Below are 10,555 nucleotides of genomic sequence, written 5' to 3'. Positions count from 1 at the left end.
ATGGGGGCAGTGGTTTTGGTCAAACGAGAGTGGTAAGAAGAGTAAAAATCCAGAAACTTTAAATTGGAGCAGTAGTTTTGGTCAAACTGGAGTGGTACTAAGAATGATAAACCAGGCGTCAAAAACTGCTTTTAAAACTGACTGACAATATTGAGCTTAGAGTTGACGTTTGAACAGATTTTTGTTTTCTTTGTGAGCGACTTTTTTATGTGCGGCAGTGTGACTTGTTTTCAAAGCTTTTTTCTAATGAATCATGTTAATATATAAAACCTGTGCCCTACTTGTGAATACCTGAAATTGTTTGAGGGCCTAAATGTGCAGCCAATATTTTTTATGACCAACATAAGTTGATCTTCAAAAAAACTTTATCGATATTTTCTAATAGTTCTGTTGTTTTATCACAAGATCGTTTGAATATCAAGTCCTCCTTGCTCTCTAATGACGCATCAGTGTTCCTCTTGATGTTCCGCAGGGATTGTTTCCAGGTTTTGTGATAATGGCAATGTGCTTTCATAAATCATTTATGATTTTTTTAGATTTACATTTGCTTATTGTTTTTTTAGAGGTTATAGCATTTAATATGACCAATAACAATCCTATTGGTTTTCAATAAAAAAATATTTAACAAATTTGAAAATTTGAGTCGATAATTAATTGTTTTGTTACTTTGACAATATTTTTTTATAATTCAGAATTACTTTTTTTCATTTTATTGCCCCTAATTATTGTTGCTTTTGATCTTCTGTTGCTAAGCCTTAGTAAATGCAATTTTCAACGGTTTTTGGCAAGATGGCAGTGAAACTAATCAGGTTTCTTCCTTTACAGTAATTGATTTTCGATATGTCTTTTCATTAAATATTTGCGGACATTCGTGTTTTGCACAAAACTTTTGTTGTTCTCAGATCCTGGCGCCCAAGCTCAGCAATGACATGCTTTATTGGTGAACTTAGGGACAATTATTTTTTTTCTACAGAATTGAGCTGTTCAATTTTTTTTACGGCGTCATGTTCCTCATTTTTTTTAAAAATGATGTTTTTTATTAGCTTTCCCATACGTATTTTTCATTGCTGAAAAGTCGTCTCACTAATGTTTAGCGTTTTAGTGTGGGTTTTCTAACAATATTCAACGGAATCTATCTGTAGGTTTCAGTTTTCATTTTTTAATTTTTCATAAAATTATTTGTTTGGATGGAATAGAACTTTTAATTTTTAAGTTTTGATTAGATCTGTTGTTCATTTAGAGGTTTGCCACTGTCTAGCTAATTACATAACAGAAAACAAGTTGGTTGCTTTCTTTTTAAAAAATCGAAGATAAATGACGCTCAAAATTACTCAGATACTTAATTATTTGAAAATATTTTGAACTAATGCAAAAAAACTCCTACCGTGTGCTCGGCCAGACTTTTTATTTGGTCAAACCTTATTGTACGGGAACAAAAGTGGAGTGGTGGCGGTTCAATTTTCTGCATTTATTTAACACTTACCTGACAAATCCATAACAATTATCTTAGGCTGGGGAACCAATTATTTTGACAATTTTTTAAAAAAAAATTATTGGAACAGAAATGATGGCGTCAACGTATTAGTACAGATCAATACAGACTAGATTATCGATATTAGTTTTGTGAACTTTTAAATTAGGTGACTACCTACTCAGCTAAGTTTTCATGTGACTGACTCTTTACAATTTCAACAGATTTTAAATAAGATGTTGTGTTTACGTGATTTTTTAAACTGTGATGCGCACTGTTTTCTTACATTTCAAAGAATTTGAGTTGTATTTGGTTTTTTTTAATGATTGATTAAATCTTTTCTTGTTTCCTGTCAATAAGAAATCAAATGGGGGCAGTGGTTTTGGTCAAACGAGAGTGGTAAGAAGAGTGAAAAACCAGAAACTTTAAATTGGAGCAGTAGTTTTGGTCAAACTGGAGTGGTACTAAGAATGATAAACCAGGCGTCAAAAACTGCTTTTAAAACTGACTGACAATATTGAGCTTAGAATTGGCGTTTGAACAGATTTTTGTTTTTTTTTGTAAGCGACTTTTTTATGTGCGGCAGTGTGACCTGTTTTCAAAGCTTTTTTCTAATGAATCATGTTAATATATAAAACCTGTGCCCTACTTGTGAATACCTGAAATTGTTTGAGGGCCTAAATGTGCAGCCAATATTTTTTATGACCAACATAAGTTGATCTTCAAAGAAACTTTATCGATATTTTCTAATAGTTCTGTTGTTTTATCACAAGATCGTTTGAATATCAAGTCCTCCTTGCTCTCTAATGACGCATCAGTGTCCCTCTTGATGTTCCGCAGGGATTGTTTCCAGGTTTTGTGACAATGGCAATGTGCTTTCATAAATCATTTATGATTTTTTTTAGATTTACCTTTGCTTATTGTTTTTTTAGAGGTTATAGCATTTAATATGGCCAATAACAATCCTATTGGTTTTCAATAAAAAAAATATGTAACAAATTTGAAAATTTGAGTCGATAATTAATTGTTTTGTTACTTTGACAATATTTTTTTCATAATTCATAATTACTTTTTTTCATTTTATTGCCCCTAATTATTGTTGCTTTTGATCTTCTGTTGCTAAGCCTTAGTAAATGCAATTTTCAACGGTTTTTGGCAAGATAGCAGTGAAACTAATCAGGTTTCTTCCTTTACAGTAATTGATTTTCGATATGTCTTTTCATTAAATATTTGCGGACATTCGTGTTTTGCACAAAACTTTTGTTGTTCTCAGATCCTGGCTACCAAGCTCAGCAATGACATGCTTTATTGGTGAACTTAGGGACAATTATTTTTTTTTTCTACAGATTTGAGCTGTTCAATTTTTTTTTACGGCGTCATGTTCCTCATTTTTTTAAAAATGATGTTTTTTATTAGCTTTCCCATACGTATTTTTCATTGCTGAAAAGTCGTCTCACTAATGTTTAGCGTTTTAGTGTGGGTTTTCTAACAATATTCAACGGAATCTATCTGTAGGTTTCAGTTTTCATTTTTTAATTTTTCATAAAATTATTTGTTTGGATGGAAAAGAACTTTTAATTTTTAAGTTTTGATTAGATCTGTTGTTCATTTAGAGGTTTGCCACTGTCTAGCTAATTACATAACAGAAAACAAGTTGGTTGCTTTCTTTTTAAAAAATCGAAGATAAATGACGCTCAAAATTACTCAGATACTTAATTATTTGAAAATATTTTGAACTAATGCAAAAAAACTCCTACCGTGTGCTCGGCCAGACTTTTTATTTGGTCAAACCTTATTGTACGGGAACAAAAGTGGAGTGGTGGCGGTTCAATTTTCTGCATTTATTTAACACTTACCTGACAAATCCATAACAATTATCTTAGGCTGGGGAACCAATTATTTTGACAATTTTTAAAAAAAAAATTATTGGAACAGAAATGATGGCGTCAACGTATTAGTACAGATCAATACAGACTAGATTATCGATATTAGTTTTGTGAACTTTTAAATTAGGTGACTACCTACTCAGCTAAGTTTTCATAAGGCTGACTCTTTACAATTTCAACAGATTTTAAATAAGATGTTGTGTTTACGTGATTTTTTTTAAACTGTGATGCGCACTGTTTTCTTACATTTCAAAGAATTTGAGTTGTATTTGGTTTTTTTTAATGATTGATTAAATCTTTTCTTGTTTCCTGTCAATAAGAAATCAAATGGGGGCAGTGGTTTTGGTCAAACGAGAGTGGTAAGAAGAGTGAAAAACCAGAAACTTTAAATTGGAGCAGTAGTTTTGGTCAAACTGGAGTGGTACTAAGAATGATAAACCAGGCGTCAAAAACTGCTTTTAAAACTGACTGACAATATTGAGCTTAGAATTGACGTTTGAACAGATTTTTGTTTTTTTTTGTAAGGGACTTTTTTATGTGCGGCAGTGCGACCTGTCTTCAAAGCTTTTTTCTAATGAATCATGTTAATATATAAAAACTGTGCCCTACTTGTGAATACCTGAAATTGTTTGAGGGTCTAAATGTGCAGCCAATATTTTTTATGACCAACATAAGTTGATCTTCAAAGAAACTTTATCGATATTTTCTAATAGTTCTGTTGTTTTATCACAAGATCGTTTGAATATCAAGTCCTCCTTGCTCTCTAATGACGCATCAGTGTCCCTCTTGATGTTCCGCAGGGATTGTTTCCAGGTTTTGTGACAATGGCAATGTGCTTTCATAAATCATTTATGATTTTTTTTAGATTTTAAATAAGATTTTAAATAAGATGTTGTGTTTACGTGATTTTTTAAACTGTGATGCGCACTGTTTTCTTACATTTCAAAGAATTTGAGTTGTATTTGGTTTTTTTTAATGATTGATTAAATCTTTTCTTGTTTTCTGTCGATAAGAAATCAAATGGGGGCAGTGGTTTTGGTCAAACGAGAGTGGTAAGAAGAGTAAAAAACCAGAAACTTTAAATTGGAGCAGTAGTTTTGGTCAAACTGGAGTGGTACTAAGAATGATAAACCAGGCGTCAAAAACTGCTTTTAAAACGGACTGACAATATTGAGCTTAGAGTTGACGTTTGAACAGATTTTTGTTTTTTTTTGTAAGCGACTTTTTTATGTGCGGCAGTGTGACCTGTTTTCAAAGCTTTTTTCTAATGAATCATGTTAATATATAAAATCTGTGCCCTACTTGTGAATACTTGAAATTGTTTGAGGGCCTAAATAAGCAGCCAATATTTTTTATGACCAACATAAGTTGATCTTCAAAAAAACTTTATCGATATTTTCTAATAGTTCTGTTGTTTTATCACAAGATCGTCCTCCTTGCTCTCTAATGACGCATCAGCGTTCCTCTTGATGTTCCGCAGGGATTGTTTCCAGGTTTTGTGACAATGGCAATGTGCTTTCATAAATCATTTATGATTTTTTTTAGATTTACCTTTGCTTATTGTTTTTTTAGAGGTTATAGCATTTAATATGGCCAATAACAATCCTATTGGTTTTCAATAAAAAAATATTTAACAAATTTGAAAATTTGAGTCGATAATTAATTGTTTTGTTACTTTGACAATATTTTTTTCATAATTCAGAATTACTTTTTTTCATTTTATTGCCCCTAATTATTGTTGCTTTTGATCTTCTGTTGCTAAGCCTTAGTAAATGCAATTTTCAACGGTTTTTGGCAAGATGGCAGTGAAACTAATCAGGTTTCTTCCTTTACAGTAATTGATTTTCGATATGTCTTTTCATTAAATATTTGCGGACATTCGTGTTTTGCACAAAACTTTTGTTGTTCTCAGATCCTGGCGCCCAAGCTCAGCAATGACATGCTTTATTGGTGAACTTAGGGACAATTATTTTATTTCTACAGAATTGAGCTGTTCAATTTTTTTTTACGGCGTCATGTTCCTCATTTTTTTAAAAATGATGTTTTTTATTAGCTTTCCCATACGTATTTTTCATTGCTGAAAAGTCGTCTCACTAATGTTTAGCGTTTCAGTGTCGGCTTTCTCACAATAATCAACAGAATCTATCTGTAGGTTTCAGTTTTCATTTTTTAAAATTTTCATAAAATTATTTGCTCGGATGGAATAGAACGTTTATTTTTTAAGTTTTGATTATGCCTGTTGTTCATATAAAAGTTTTCCACTGTCTAGCTAATTACAGAAAAAAAAACTAAAAATTCTCGAATAAGAACTAATAGCTAACTATTATAACTCAATCCCGTGGACGAAACTTCAAATAAAGCAGCATTGATTGAAATTTTTGTTTCAGTCTAGAGCGAACAATTCCAATTACTCTAATGTTACTTGTTTTTAAAAAGAATCAGCAAATTTAATTTTTTATTTCTCCTTTTCTGTTAATTTTTCTGTTGCAATTAATTTGCCGCACTTTGACTTGCTTTCACTTTTTTTTTCTAATGAAAGGTATTAATATACAAATCCTCTGCCCTAGTTGTGAATAACTGAATGTGTTTTTAGGTCAACAATGGGCAGCCAATATTTTCAAGACTTTAACGAAAGTTGATTTCAAAAAATTGCCTTTGTTTTGTGATAGCTGCGTTCTTATATCGCATGGTCTCACAACAAGTCCTCCTGGCTCTCAAATGATGCACTAGTGGTCCAATTTGATAGTCCTCAAGGATTGCTTCTAGGTTTTATGACGTAAAGACGAAAAGAGTTTTTAGATTTTACTCGTACATGCTGTTCTTTTAGTGGAAATAGCACTCGGTATGATTAGTAACTTTACTACTAGCTTTCAATTGAAGCATTTTCGAAAGCATTTAAAGATTTCAGTTGATAGCTAACTTTTTTGCTACTTTGACACCATTTTTTTCATAAAACATATATTTTTTTATTGTATCGCACACTTTTATTGTTATGAATAAAACATGTTTATTGCTGTTTTTGATCTCCTGTTGCTCAGCCTCAATTACAGTTCTTAACATTTTTTGGCAGGACAGCAGTGAAACTAATACGCTTTCTCGATATACTTAAAAAATTTTCGATTTGATGTTTCATTAAATATTTGCGGACTTTCGTGTTCTGACTAAAACTTTTGTTATTCTTATGTCCTGTTGCTCAAACGCAGCAAAAACATGTCTATCGGTCAATTAATTGACAAAACTTACATCTTTTACAGACTCCAGTCGCTTTCTGATAGGTTTCACGGCGTCAAGATTGCTCATTTTCAAAAAATGTTGTTAGTTTCGTCCATACGTGTTCTTCTTCTTCCGCTTCTTTCCATTAGGCAAATTACTGAAAAATTGTTTCAGTAGTATTTTGTGTGTCAGTATTGATTTTCTAGCAACAAATAACGAAATCTATGTGTATGTTTCTGTTTTTTAAAGTTTTTTTTATTTTTGATGGAATTATTTGCTCGGATGGAATAGGACATTCAGTTTGATCGTGTCTGTTGTTCTTGTAATGGTTTTCACTCTGTCTTACTAATTGAAGATCATCTAGGAACAAATTATCCAACAACAACTAATAGCAAATTCTTATAACGCATTCTCGTGATTGATCTTTTTTCAAAAAAAGCAAAATTGATTGAAAATATGATTTCAATATAGGGCAAGCAATTCCAATTATTCTGAGATTACTTGTTTAAAAAAAATCAGCAATCTTTTTTCTGTTTCTTCTTGTCTCCTGATTTTTTCTTTCATTTTATGTGCCGCAATGTGACCTAGTTGTTTTCAATGTTTCTTTCTAATGAATGATATTAATACATTAAATCTCTGCCGTAGTTGTGAATACCCGAACTTATATAAGTTTTTAGATTTATGCGTACTTGTTTTTTCAGTGACAAGAGCACTCAGTATGATCAGTCACATTACTAATAGTTTTCAACTGAAGCATTATGGAACGCATTTAAAGGTTAAAGTTGATAACTAATTGTTTTGCTGGTTTTAAACTTTTTTTCCATAATTTTGTTTTAGCGTTTCGCCCATTTTTTTGTTGTTGTTTCTGATGTTGTTAAACCTAGAAAATACCGGAATAAACGGTTTTTGGCAAGAAAAAGATCTATTCCGTTCTCTTGATTAACACTAGGTGATTTTTGATTTGCTCTTTCATTAAATTTTTGCAAAAATTCGTGTTTTGAATTCCAAAATTTTGTTGTTCTTATGTCCTGTTGTTCAAGCTCAGCAATGACATGCCCTATCGGTCAATTAGGGTAAAAATTGTATTTTCTTACAGACGTCAGTCATTTTTTGATTGTTTTTATGGCTTCAAGACTAACCATTTTCAAAAGTTTTGTTATTTTTGTCCAGAAGTATTCTTATTCTGCTTCTTTCCTTTAGTCGCATTACTGAATCGTTTCAGTAGTCTTTTGCGTGCCAGTATTGGTTTTCTAGCTAGAAGGAACGGAATCTATGTGTATCTTTCATTTTTTAATTGTTTCAAATTTTTTGATGCAATTATTGGCTCAATTGGAATAGAGCGTTTCTAGTTTTGATTATCGCCGTTGTTCCTAAAACGGATTGCCACTCTGTCTAAACAATTACAGATCATCTATTAACAAATTATCGAATAACAGCTCATGGCAAGTTCTTATAACGCATTCTCGTGATTGATCTTTTAAATAAAATGACATCGAATGAATTCATGGTTTCAGTGTAGGGCAAACAATTCCAATTTCTTGTTTACTTGAATACTTGTTTTAAAAAGAATCATCAATCTTGTTTTTTGTTTCTCCTTGTCTCTTAATTTTTCTTTTTCATTATATGTGCCCCAATGTGACCTGTTTTCACTGTTTTTTCTAATGAATGATATTAATACTTAAAAATTCTGCTCTAGTTTTGAAAACATGAATTTGTTGCAGGCCCTCAATGGGCACTCACTAATTTTCAGGACATTAAAGCAAATTGATTTCAAAAAGTAATTTTGCTGGTTTTTTGATAACTTTGTTGTTATATCACATGGTGATTGACCTTTTAAAGAAAACAACATTGATTGAGTTCATTGCTTCAGTGTAGGGCAAACCATTCCAATTACTTGTTTATTTGTTTACTTGCTTTAAAAAGAATCAGCAATCTTATCTTTTTAATTCTCCTTGTCTCTGAATTTTTTTTTCATTTTATGTGCCACAATGTGACCTATTTTCACTGTTTCGTTCAAATGAATGATATTAATATAAAAAAACCCGTGCCTTAGTTGTGAATACCTGAATTTGTTTGAGGCCCTCAATGGGCAGCCACTGTTTTTCAGAACATTAACGCAAGTTGATTTCAAAAAAAAATTGTTAATATTTATTGATCACTTTGTCGTTATATCGCATGGTCTCATCCATAACAAGTCCTCCTTGCGCTTTAATGAGGCATTAGTGGTCCTATTTGATGTTCCTCAGGGATTGCTTCTAGGTTTTATGACTTTGACAATGTGCTTTCACAAATTTTACGATTTTCAGATTTACACGTACTTGTTGTTCGTTTAGTGGCAATAGCACTCAGTATGATCAAAAACATTACTATTCGCTTTCAATTGATGCATTATGGAACGCATTTTTAAAAGTTTAAGTTGATAACTAATTTTTTGTCTAATTTTTGATAACTCATTAAATGCAGACCCTAACGGTTTTTGGCAAAATAACCGTGAATCTAAACCGATGTCTTGATTTACAGAAAATGATTTTTGATTCGCTTTTTCATTAAAATTTGCATATATTCACTTTTTGACGAAGTTTTTTTCGTTCGTATATCCTGTTGCTCAAGCTCAGCAATGACATGCGTTAACGGTTAATTAGGGAGGAAAAGTATATATAGTTTTTTTTTTACAGATTTCAGTCGTTTTCTAATGGTTTTTACGGCATCCAGACCACTCATTTTTTGTAAAATTTTGTTTGTATGCACATTTGTTTTTTTCTTTTGCTTCTCTCCTTTAGTCACATTACTGAAAAATCGCTTTAGTAGTCTTTTGCGTTTCAGTATCGGTTTTCTAGTGAGAAGGAACGGAATACATGTGTATGTTCTATTTTTATTGTTTTACATTTTTGATAGAATTATTTGTTCGATTGGAATGGAACATTTCTTAGCTTTGATTATGTCTGTTGTTCCTAGAAGGGATTGCCAATCGGTCTAACTAAATACACATCATCTAATAACAAATTATTGAATGACAACTCATAGCTAATGCTTATAACGAATTCTCGTGATTGACCTTTTGGAACTTTTCCGTTTGTTTCCCCCCGCTTAGTTGGCGCATATTATTTGCACCCCCAGACGCACGTGCCATACTTTTACATATTGATTTACTATGTAATGACACGTGCTCTGTAACTGGGGCGCATAACGTTTTGGGGGGGCACAAAAGGAAAAGATCCGACCTTTTAATTAAAACAACATTGATTGAATTCATGGTTTCAGTGTATGGCAAACAATTCAATTCCTTGTTTACTTGATTACTTGTTTTAAAAAGAATCAGCAATCTTAATTTTTTTCCTTGTCTCTTAAGTTTTCTTTTCTATTTCATGTGCCGCAATGTGACCTTTTGTTTGCTGTTCGATTCTAATGAATAGTGTTAATATAAACAACCTCCGCCCTAGTAGTGAAAACCTGAATTTGTTTGAGGGTGTCAATGGGCAGCCACTTTTTTTAGAACTTTAACACAAGTTGATTTCAAAAAAAATTTGATAATATTTTTGGATAATATTATCGTTAACAAGTCCTTCTGGCACTCTAATGAGGTATTAGTCGTCTCATTTCATGATACTCAGGGATTTCTTCTATGTTTTATCACTTTGACAATGTTTTTTGATTTTTTACATTTATATATACTTGTAATAGCACTCAGTATGTTGCAATAGCTTTCAGTGTGATCAAAAACATTACTATGTGCAACTGACGCATTATGGGATGCATTTAAAGATTTCAGTTGATAAGTAATTGTTTTACTACTTTTGACACCATACTTTTCAATTTTTTTTGCCCACATTTATTGTCGTCCTTGATCTATTGCTGAGCCTCAATAATTGCAGGCATTAACGGTTTTCCGCAAGTCAACAGTCAGTCTAATCCGATGTCTTGAATTACAGTAAAAATTTTTGATTAGCCTTTTCATTAAAGACTTGCCTATATTCGTGTTTTGACC

Source organism: Convolutriloba macropyga, chromosome 6 (genome assembly GCF_964194025.1).
Source record: "Convolutriloba macropyga chromosome 6, txConMacr16.3, whole genome shotgun sequence".
NCBI classification, from domain to species: Eukaryota; Metazoa; Xenacoelomorpha; order Acoela; family Convolutidae; genus Convolutriloba; species Convolutriloba macropyga.
This window is presented reverse-complemented; position numbering follows the sequence as displayed.